Genomic DNA, 12,062 nt, shown 5'->3' on the forward strand with positions numbered 1-12,062 from the left:
CTAGGGTCCTGGAATCGAGTCCTGCATCAGGCTCCCTGCTCAGCGGGGAGTCTGCTTTTCCCTCTCCCTCAGCCTGCCACGCTCCTTGCTTACGCGCTCTCTATCAAATAAATAAAATCTTAAAAAAATAAATAAAAATTAAACGAATGCATATCTATTACAGAAAATTTAGAAGATACAAAGAAGTTTAAAAAAAAAGACAATAAAATAACCTGCAATGCCATCATCCGGACACAACCATGGTTAGCTTCTGGAGATGTATCCTGTTCATTTTTCAATGAACAAAGTAACAAATAACATTGGGGGGGGGGAGAAAGTATTGTTTGTATTTGCTAAGTGCTAGAATTACTTGGCAGACATGTTGTTCTAGGCACCATTTATGGATTATATCATTTATCTATTCAATAACCTTGCGAGGCAAGCAAATTTATCATCTCCATTTTACTGATGAGGAAATGACACAGGGAGATTAAGCATCTTCCCTTAATTCGCAGCGCTGGTCGGGGAGGGAGTAGATGAGTGCAGACGCCGGAGACGGATTCTATGCCCAGCTCTGCCCGCTGCCTCCAGGTGGGCCTGGGCTCCTCGAGGGGCACCAGCTTTAGCTGCTGAGAGTGACTTGGGCAGGACAGAAGGTCAGAGCTGCTGTGCCCAGCAGAGGGGTTCCCGGGAGCTGGCCCATCGCTGCCCGCCCTTGTGCATAGTCACCAGGCAGGTGTCCTTGGCCACACTCACTCACTGCTGGCAACTCACACAGTCCCCACACCCACACCGATGTTACTCAAGAGCAAGACAAAAGAGACGCACAGGGAGGCAAAGAATGATGCCACAGAGAGCAAAGGGAAGCCAGGAAGTTTTTACTTTCTGCCCTGAATGGGCTCATTGTACCCACACACCACATACTGGCCCCCCGGCCCCCGCCCTGGGCTCAGGGAAGGGCCCACCGGACAGAGACAACAGACTTAGGAGAAACAATTTTGAGTCAACAGTTTCCCTGCAGGTCAAGCCATCACGAGGTGCAGCTGGAGAGATGGCAATGGAGTAAGCCCAACGAGGCTTTTAGCAATCGGGTATCTGCCATTGATTCCAACGGGAGACACATCTGACCACCTTCCCTATGTCGATGCAGCCTCGGTTCTCACTGCTCCAAGTGGGTGAGAACAGCGACCAAGTTCAGCAAGAAGCACCATCTGGCTCCCTCTGACTGCTGCGCCAGAGGGCGGACTTGCATTTGTGAACCAGTGTCTTGCTTACCTTGGACCAACTACTTCTCTCTGAGACTCAGGTTCTTCATCTTGAAAATGGCAATAGGAGTAATTTCTGCTTTACCCGCTCTTAGGTCGTTAGGGATTGAAGTGTGTCCCCCGTGGCCCAAAGTTTATATTTTGAAGCACCAACCCCAAGGACTTCAGAAGGTCACTTGACGGGATCCCTGGGTGGCGCAGTGGTTTAGCGCCGGTCTTTGGCCCAGGGCGCGATCCTGGAGACCCGGGATCGAATCCCACGTCAGGCTCCCGGTGCATGGAGCCTGCTTCTCCCTCTGCCTGTGTCTCTGCCTCTCTCTCTCTCTCTGTGACTGTCATAAAAAAAAAAAAAAAAAAAAAAAAAAAGAAGGTCACTTGACTGAGGAATAGGGTCTTTGAGGATGTAATTCGTTGGATGAGGTCATACCAAAGTAGGGTGGGCCCCTAGTCCCATATGATTGGAGACCTTATAAAAAGGGGAAATTTACCTACACACACACACATTCACACTCACAAACTCACATGCCCAGGGAAAACACTCATGAAGATGAAAGCAGAGATCTACAAACCAAGGAACAACCCAGATGGCCCACAAACCACCAGAGGCTGGTGGGGGACCTGGAGCAGACTCTCCCTGACGCTGCAAAGGAACCGACCCTGCTGACAAGTGGGCTGCTAGTCTCTAAAGCAGCAAGAGAACATATTTCTGCAGGTTAAGCCACCTGGTCAGTGGTTCTTTGTCACAACAGCCCTAGCAAACTTATGTAAAAGGGTTGTTTTAAGATCAAATTAGACAGTTGTTGTGGCATATCCATAAAGGGCTGTTCATATATTGCTTTTTACTATAAACAAGCCTACCTGCAGCTGTTGGCTTTAAGTTTGTTATTAAAAGCTATGACTTAGGGGCACCTGGGTAGCTCCGTGGTTGAGAGTCTACCATTGGCTCAGGGACTGAACCCAGGGTCCTGGGATCGAGTCCTACATTGGCTTCCCCACAGGGAGCCTGCTTCTCCCTCTGCCTATGTCTCTGCCTCTCTCTGTGTCTCTCACGAATAAATAAGTAAAATCTTAAAAAAAAAAAAAGCTATGCCTTAACCCTGGGGAGTAGTCCATCTGGTAATAATGGCAACATATTAGTATTTTGATACATCAAAAATACCCCGCACCAGGCTCAGTGCTGGTGTTCAATGAGCATTTTCTTCTCTGTATTATCAAGCACCATTGAGTAGCTCCATAATTTCTCTGACATCCCTTCCTTTCTGTCTTCACTGCCCCCCCCCACTCACCACCATGTCTCCCCAGCATTTTTACAGTGTTCTCCTAACGGTTTCCCTTGTTCCCAGGCTGGACCTCTCCTACCCACTCTTCACACTGCCAGCCTCACGGTGACTTCAGAGTTTCTATACAACAGCGGTGAGGGGAGACAACCTAGTGGGAAGTGGGAGCCGCAGGGATCAGAGGGAGGGTAGATATGCTGAGGCCCCAAGCATGGCTTCTGGGCCAGGCCTGCAGGTTCGAGCCACGGCACCACCGCTTCCAGTCGAGTGACTTCCCGTTCCTTCTTGTTCAGATTAAGAGTTAACACAATGCTAACACGAGTGAAGTGGTTTGTAAAAATCACTTGGAATAGTACCCGGAATGTGGGAAGCTTCCATAAATATCAGCTCTTCCCTTTCTTATTTCTCAGCTGTGGTTACATAACAAGCACATGCTTCTAAGTTAGAGTATGTGTCTCCTTGGTGGTGCTGTTTGGGGATTAACACTGTCCCCCTCCCCTCCCTGCTCCACTACTGAGCTCTTTGTAAGAATGATTTCAAAACTGAACTATAGTCATAATCGTCCTCTGCTTAAGACTTTGAGAGTCTTCTCCTCTCCCCTGTGATAACAATTCACTGATTCTTTCTTTCTTTTTTTTTTTTTAAAGATTGTATTTATTTATTCATGAGAGACACAGAAAGAAAGGCAGAGACACAGGCAGAGGGAGAAGCAGGCTCCCCGCAGGAGGTCCGATGCAGGACTCGATCCTGGGACCCCGGAGTCAGGCCCTGGGCCGAAGGCAGATGCTCAACTGCTGAACCATCCAGAAGTCCCAATGATTCACTCTTTGATGTGTCCCTCGATGGCCTCTCAAAGGGGGTACGTTGCTTTCTTTCCAGCCTCTGCCTCCCCTCACTTCCCCGGGGTTTCTGCACTCTAGCTGCCCCGAAGAATCGCGCATCCTCCTGCTGCTGGCCTTCACGTATGCTGTCCTCTCTCTCAGGAAGAGCAAAGGCTCCGAACAGATACCTGGGCACTCTGGGGACAAGAAGGCAGGCAACAGTGGAGGTAAGGGACCAGGCGGAGCGCAGACCCACATGTTTCTCTGATTGTCTCTCAGCAATTTCTCTAAGCAGGCATCACCTTGAGCTTGGCGCGGCACTGCCATTCCCGTGGGAAACGGCTCAACCTCTAGAGCCTTGGAAAAGGAAGCAGGAGCCCAGAGCAGCCAAATTAAATAATTCCCGTCTGCTGCTTATTAATTTTTTAAGATGTTGAATAAAATATTCGCATAAGGTATTCTGACATTGCTTTTTGGTTTTTACTTTTCCAGAATAATTTCCAATAACGATGCTGCGGGGACATTTTTAATGCAAAAACTGTCTTTTAACCGCTGCATTGGAATTCACAGTGCACACTTATTAGACACACCTTATGAAAGGGCCCAGGTGGAAAATCAATGCTTTTGGAGGCTCTGTTTAGGAAGCATTGATTAAGTATTTATTGTGTGAATGACATTCCTAGGCAATAGGGAGGACATATAGGGATGAAGGGTCTGCCCTCAAGGAGCTTACAGGATAGCTAAGATAAAACACACACGCACGCACATGCAACATACACAGACACATACAACATAAACAGACATGGACGCATTCATGGGCATATAACATTCACAGACACACACACACATGCACACAGCATACACAGACACGCATGCACACACAACATACACAGACACATGCACATGCAATGCAACACACAGAGGCACACATGCAAACATGCACATACAACATGCACAGACATGCATACACATGCACTGCAATAACACTAGACACATATGGGCAGGGCGTCGGTAAAGAGAGGAACATATTCTCACAGGAATCCCAGGGAGTAGGAAGTATTTTAAATCTGAGTAAAATAGGGGAATTCAAAGTGTATTTCCATTAACAAATTTCAGAGACGGTAAAGAGAAAGGCTTCATTGAGAAATATATTTAGCCAATTCATGCTGCTAACAGACTGTCTCTCTAAGGCCGAAACCCAAAGAAAAGTGGTATTTCTGCTGCCTGCACAGGGTCAGGACACAAGCATCCCACTCAGAGCTCTGGGCCGGGAGAAGGGGCTTTCAGGGGCTGCAGGACTCAGAGCCTTGCAGGGGGATGGGGTGGGTAATCGGATTCCACCAAACACGTCTATACCACCCGAAGATGGCCTTGTTCGGTTCCCTCCCACGTCTTTGCTTCTGCCGCTGTTGCCTTGAAAGAAATTAGGCATTTCTGTGACGACATGCTATGTGTGTTCCAGAAAGGCCTCATGCTGTAGTGAGGCACAAAGTCGCACAGTAGAGGAGCCAGGCTTGTGGGAGAAAAAGGGTTCAGGGCAGAGCACTCAAAACCTACGTGACTTTGTAATCAGTCTACTAACAGAAACAACACTTGGAACATCGGGAGATGACTCGGACAGCCAAAGCAGACAGCTCAGTAGGGTCAGAAGCTTCCAGGGATATTAAAAATGCCCAGAAATGGGCACCTGGGTGGCTCAGTAGTTGCACATCTGCCTTTCGCTCAGGTCATGATCCCAGGTTCCTCTGGGGAGCCTGCCTCTCCCTCTGCCTGTGTCTCTGCCTCTCTCTGTGTGTCTTTCATGAATAAATAAATAGAATCTTAAAAAAAAGTAAAAATGCACAGACACTATTGAGGAGACACTGACTGAAGGTACCATGAGCAAGTGAGTTTTCTGGAACAGAGGGTACATGGAGAGGTGAGCCTAAGATGTGTTTCTCTGGGGAGGGAGCCCCAAGTACAGGTGTCTATTTAAAATTTTTTGAGGAAATCACAAACAAACCTGAAAGCCACACCAAGCCACAAAGTTCCCATGTGGCAGGAGGCCACCAGTTCATCCCCACCCCTGTAATAGCTCCTCTAGCTCCGGTTCCCAAAACAAGGGCTTTCTGGATCTGCTACACAGTGTATAGGGCACACATTCTGACAAAGCGCTCTCTGTTTGATCCAAACATTAGTGGTTTCTATGTTTTCTGGTTTCTGCCTCCTTCCCAAATACGAATGGAACCGAGAGATACCACATTCCTTCAGATCGTCAGCTTTCCTCCACTTGAATAAATGATAAATGATTAAAACTCTGAAAAGTCAATTAAGTTAGCACACGTATGATTAATCTGAATAAATTATACTTTTAAATTAAATATATCAAGCAGAGTATTTGAGTAAATCAAGTAAATATTTGAATAAATCAAATACATTACTTTGTTCAGAAACTAACCAAGTGAGTTTATAAAGAATACTGAAATTGAAGACATTTTGGCCTATCCAAAACATTTCTCTTCTCTCCATCCCCCCCATAAAAGGAGAAAAGGAATTATTTTTAAATACCGCGTGGAAGAGAGTGTTGGGCTTCAAGGTAAAATGATCTATTTTCTAGATATTGATTACTACCGGTTTTAGGTTTCCGAGAGGCTTAGATTGTTGTCTCCTCAACACGTTTTCCCCATCTCTATAGTCCCCTGCTTTATCTCTTTGTATTGGTACAATCAGGGCCAGTATTGATCTGGGGAACTGAGAGCATGAACATTTGAAGTGGTAAATGGAGGGTCAGGAAGCAATTGGCAAAAAGGACACTGTTACGTGGAGCTTTAGCAGTGTGTGTGGGAGGGCGGGCCTCCTGGGAAGCCTTGCCCTGTCCACACTGCTTTCATGGCAGTGGATAGCATGGCTTTCTGTTTGGGGAAGACGTTTGAGAAAATTGCACAGAAGAGACTTGGGTGCTTTTGAGTATCAGGTTGAGGCATCCCGTCTTCCTTCAAGCTGCCACTAAGAATCATGACACAGTCTTATGGGGAGTCCTCCAAAGCACAGGCCTCAGGATTACATCCTGCCTGGGCCTCAATGCCACAAAACAGGGAGACATGACCAGGAAATAGATTGCATCTTGCACGCCAACTTCTTCTGAATGATTGATAGTAATGGCCTTGGATATTGTGTTGGAGAAGATTGCAAGACCGCCTCTGGCAGGAGAGAATGCCACCACCGATGAGTGATTTCTGAGTGGGCGTGTGGCCCCGAGTGCCATCTCTGGGCTAGCAGCAAAACATGAAAGGGGCTCGAACTGACCACTGGCCACAAACTACCAGGTCTTAGGCTAATTTAATAGCAAAGTAATGACAGTAAAATGGCTGCATTAGAGGACACTCATCTGTGCACATTTTTGGCCGATGCTTTAAGAAGAACATGGATTAACATATTTGTTTAGGACAGGGTTTCTCAGGCTCAGCACTATTGGCTATTTGGGCCAGATAATTCCTTGCTGCTGGGGGCTGTCCTGTGCCTTGTAGGATCTTTAGCAGCTGGCTTCTATCTGTAGATGCCAGCAGTAGCTCTGCCCCTCTGGTGAGAACTTAAAAGGTCTCTAGACTTGTTGCTCCAGTTGAGAACCATTGATCTAAGTGGGACCAGCGTGGCAATGTGATTAGAAGACATTTCTTTTGAAGAAGACTTGAAGGAACAGGGGTAGTTTAATTTAGAGGAGTCTAAATATAGTGACAATCATTTTAAAAACTGAAAGGTGCCGTATAGGCTTGTTCTCTATCACTCTGGAAGAAACGAAGCCAATAGGTGAGAATTGTAGGAGGTTAGATTTAGATTCTGTATATAGAGAAACTTTCCAAGGGTGCTCTCTGGCATTGGCTTGAGACTGCAGTTTCCTGTCACGGGAACTGTGCCTACAAGCAGGGACTGAGTAACTACTTTGGGGCACCAGAGAGGGGTTAGAAGAGTTTTGAAAGCCCCTTTCAGATAATTAAACGATACCATAATTTGATATTCCTTGGGATTTGCTCTCGCCTTGCCCTTGCCACAGTTACCTATTCTGTGTCTGCTTCCCAAAACCTATATTAATAACATAATGATGATAGCTGGTATTTCCTGAGTGCATGTTGTCATTTATCTCATTTAATTTCCACAACAACCCTATGAGATGGGTACTATTATCTTTCCTTTCAGATAGGGAAACTGAAGCCACCCTCATCCAAGCGCTCACCCTTAGATTATTAAATTAGAGCAGGATTAGACTTCGGTCTAATTTTCCATCACCCATGGCCTTAATATACTGTATGTTATACAAATCCAAAGTTTTCTAAATCCCAGGGTTCAAATCAGTTTCCAGGCTCATGTTTTGTATAGTTGTAACTGACAGAAGGACAACATGCCCGATCTTGCACAGATTTTTTTTTAAAAAGATTTTATTTATTCATGAGAGACACAGAGAGAGGCAGAGACATAGGCAGAGGGAGAAGCAGGCTCCGTGGAGGGAGCCCAATGTGGAACTTGATCCCAGAACCCCGGGATCACGCCCTGAGCCAAAGACATGTTCAACCACTGAGACACCCAGATGCTCCCCAATCTTGCACAGATTGAAGAAGTCCACCTCTCTCATGTGGTATCTCTGGTTTGAGCCTCTGGAAGGAAAATCGAAAGGAGGGAGTAGTAACAGATGGAAAAATACAAAACGTTAACAGATAGATACCTCTCCCTAAACAGTATTTGAGTTTGCAGCAAGCCGTTCTATTTTATTCTTTGGCCACTCTATTTATACCTGTCTGCTGATTGCCCGTGAAGCACACATTAGCACTTCATCAACCTTGTGCACACTGTTTTCCAGTGGCACAAACGGAATGAGACAAAAGTCAATCTAAGGTTGATTGCCAGTCTTTCCCTAATCATACCTGTGTTTCCCGTTCCTCCTTATTCTCACTGGAGAGCAAAAATGCATTTCCAGAAGACTTCTCCAGCAGTATAAACTGGTCCCGTTGTGTTTAATAACAAACATACTTCAGAACGTTTATGAACCTCCCATGAAGTGTCTGAACTGTCAGAAAAGCCAGGCAGCCCCGAAGCAGTCTGTGTGGTCTGAACCGAAACAGCCTAGTTGTTAAGTTTTCCAGACCAAAGCCTGGGAGAGATTTCCAGAGGCGTTCACAGTACCTGGAGTGAAATTTGGCCACTAATAAGCACATCCTTCTCATGACTAGCGGTGATTTGGGGGCTGCTCTTCTAGCATGCACGGCCTCCTTCCCACCTTGTCCCAGATCACCTTGCCCTCCTCACCCCTCCTGCTGAGCCCAGTCCAGATGAGGGCAGGGGCACTGCTCAGTGACAGCCTGGTCATCTCTGGAATGGATGGAACAAAGGGGGTGCTTCTATCCTTCTCTGCTTATCACCTGCACGGAGAACCTGGCATCCTTTTCCTAATGAAGTCTTGATGGGAGCAGGGGGCTTGTCTAACGGAGCCATGCTGCAATTCATTCTATATCTACCTCCAGACTAAGCACCACTATCGCCCCAGGATCGCTGTCAGGGTCAGAGAAACAACTGTGCTTTGTATCGGTATCAGTTATTGTTTCTAAATTATTAAGGCTAATTCTTATTTTTAGCCCTTCTCCCTCCAATGTAAGTGATTTCTCATGGCTTATAGATCAAGGTTCGCATTTTGCTTAGCATTGAAGACGATCGTAAAATGCTCCATATGATTGATGTGACCCTGTTCTCCTTCTGGCGCTGTGAAATCTTAGCAAACCAATCTGCGCATTGTCTCCTGTTGCTCCCTGACTAGAACTTTCTTCCACCACTTCTCTGGTTTTGAAAGGTGGGCCCCACTCAAAGCCCAGGGTGGCTCTGCCTCACCTCTGACACCTTCCAGAAGGCCTCACCCAGAGGATGCTCTCCTTTCCTTTTCATTAGTGGGTTTAAGGGGGTGAGGCAGGAAGGGGAACCTTACAGGGCAGGGCCTGAGGGAGACAAGGAGGGCCACTGAGAAGGTTGATGGGGGAGGACAGGGCAGTCTCAACCACTCTGGGTTGTGTACATTCCCCTCTACCCTTTCTCTCTGTCGGTCATGGCAACCTGGGCCTCAGGCCAAGGGGTGGCCCACGGAGCGGATGATCTATAGTCTAGATTACCCTGCAACACCCGAAAGCCCCAGGGACAGTGGTGACGTTTCGTTCCTTTCTTGCCTTCAGGAAACCCATGCTATCATGGGAGAGATTTAGAGAAGTACTTGGGCTGTCTTCTCTCAGAAGGCCTAGTCCTGGGATTGGTTCATTGTTTATTCATTAATAAAGCCAGAACCAAGTATATCTGTCCCCCTAAGAACTTGACTCAAGCACATATACCTGTCACAGGCAGTCTGATACCTCTATGTTCTGAAACGGGATGCAGTGTCATATTTGTACCCCCCCCTGAGGCTTCTGTCATTGACTCTATTTCAGTCATGCCATGAAATCTCCCCATTGATAAGCAGACCACTGGATCCCAGAAATCAATAGGGATATGTCGTTCAATCTTCCCAAAGTCCTACCCAGAGTCCCCCCACAAACCCTCATCTGCCAGGTCCCACATTCTCATTGTGTAGACATGGGTACAGCTCTGCAGGGGTGGGGATGTATGTGTGGCAATTAGACAGCCTGTCCCAATCCTTGAGGACCTGGCCTGCTGGAGCTGAGCTCCTCAGCCACAGACCCTGGGGCTGCTCTCTCTATATGACAGGCCTTGGCTGCTTATTCCAAGGATGCTTGAGGAGACATACCCTGTCTTAGGATCCACAGTCATCCTTGAGTTAAACTCCTCTGTGGACCTGTTCATCTGTAACAGACACAGAGAAAGTTTCCCTGGCCTTCCAACCTAGAATCTGCACCCTGCTTGTGCCCTGGAGCTGGCCTTGAATCCAAGTTCTCCTTATGATTTCAGACGCTGCCACTTGGTCTTTTCCCTCTGGTCCAGCCTGACTTCTGGGGCACAGTCTCAACTTTCTCATGTAGACTCCTGGTTGCTGCATTCCCACAGGCAGGGACTCCCAGCCTGATACTATATGCAAGAAGGTTCTGCTGTGTTCTCCTGTATTTGCTTCCAACCCACCATCTGAGACCCCATGGGCCACCCTAACCCATGGCAAGCCCAGAGTTTGGCACTAACCCAGGGATTAATGGGTTACTGGGCTACTATGAAACACAAAATTTCTGTTTTATCTTCTGATTTAGACCTCGACATATTTAAATACTGTATTTTAGTGAAAGTTTAAAATCTGAATCTAAAATATTGATTTGAGCATTAAAAAGTAAAGAATGTATATGAATTCTGAAAGTTTCAGCAGTTTGAACACAAATATAAGCTCAAGAAGATGTAAATAAATGTGTGGATCCTTCATTCCATTTCTTGTCCCATTTCTGGCCCCCTCCCTCTAACCTACTCTGGGCTTCTAAAGATGCCAGGCTGTCTCTTCCCTCTGTGTTTTATTCAAGCTGTTTTTCCTGTTCTTTGACCATGGTAGGAACTTAATAAATGTTTGTTGAATAAATGCTTCACCTTAGAGAAGGCTTCCCTCAGAATATCTAGCACATAGTATTTAAAAGTTGTTGAATTAATGAATAAATCAAATATCCATGCTGTGTTACTAAGGGAAACTAATGCAGTCTTAACTTTTGAGCAGCCTTTTATGGGAGAAATTATCATTTATATTCCTCTCTAAAGGAAGATAATCTTTTAAAAAATTAGGGTCTATGAAATCTTTCTGGTGCCTGAATTCTAACACACCGCCTCGGAGGGCTGGAAATAGAAGACCTAGTTGGCTGGTGGGGGCGGGGGCAGGAAGCAAACCTGGAAATGGAATTAACTGATAACAGCCATGCTTGATCACTTGTTAAATCTGGGTCTTTTCAGTCATCTCTCTCCGCAGATGATTTACAAAATAGAGGTGCCCCTCAAAAAAAAAAAAAAAGGAACTTGTTGCAGAATGAACATTTAAATTTCCAGCAATAGTGAATATAAATATTCTTTAAAAAATAACAGTCGTACTTAAAAACATTTTATACGCTGAATCAAACAAAAAACCCCCACACACGTTTTTGAACACTTGGTTTTGCTGGTAAGAGAGTAGGAGAGATTAGCAGAGGCTAAAGCAAAGGAGACTCATGAATCCAGACAGAGAAAAGAGTGCTACACCCAGTGGCTGTCTATGCATTCTAGTGGCCAAAAGCTTCAATCTTAAGAGCCATGCTGAAGAAGACAAAGCTACCATGCTGCACAAGCTGGGGACTTTTTTTTTTTTTAAAGATTTTATTATTCATGAGAGACAGAGAGAGAAAGGCAGAGACATAGGCAGAGGGAAGAAGCTCCTTCTCTGAGCAGGGAGCCCTATGCGGGACTTGATCCCAGAACCCCAGGATCATGACCTGAACCAAAGGCAGATGCTCAGCCACTGGCCACCCAGGTGTCCCCAAGCTAGAGACTCTTAATTGGAGACTCACATAATCCAGGATCCTCCACTCACCCAAAGAGTGACCACCTCATTTGGTCTTGGTTTCAGTGGAAGAGAAAGCAGGACTACCTGAGATGGTGTGTGCAGTTGTCCTGCAGGTTTGAGGCCCGATTTCACAAGTCCTCCAGTTCCAAAAAAACCTAAACTAAGAATCAAGTGTAAAGGCTTCCTAGTTGCTAATGTGCCTCATAGAGCAAAAGCAAACCTTCTTTGGGATGCCTGGGTGGGTCAGTGGTTG

The 12,062-nt window shown here is 46.2% G+C and overlaps 1 protein-coding gene across 4 annotated transcripts in view; it reads right to left on the minus strand.

The window, feature by feature from the left end:
• Window positions 1-12,062, minus strand: part of VTCN1 (V-set domain containing T cell activation inhibitor 1) — a 59,052-nt gene that overhangs the window by 26,049 nt on the left and 20,941 nt on the right. The gene's annotated exons all lie outside the window — the stretch shown is intronic.

Source organism: Nyctereutes procyonoides, unplaced genomic scaffold, assembly GCF_905146905.1.
Source record: "Nyctereutes procyonoides isolate TBG_1078 unplaced genomic scaffold, NYPRO_anot_genome, whole genome shotgun sequence".
NCBI classification, from domain to species: domain Eukaryota; kingdom Metazoa; phylum Chordata; class Mammalia; order Carnivora; family Canidae; genus Nyctereutes; species Nyctereutes procyonoides.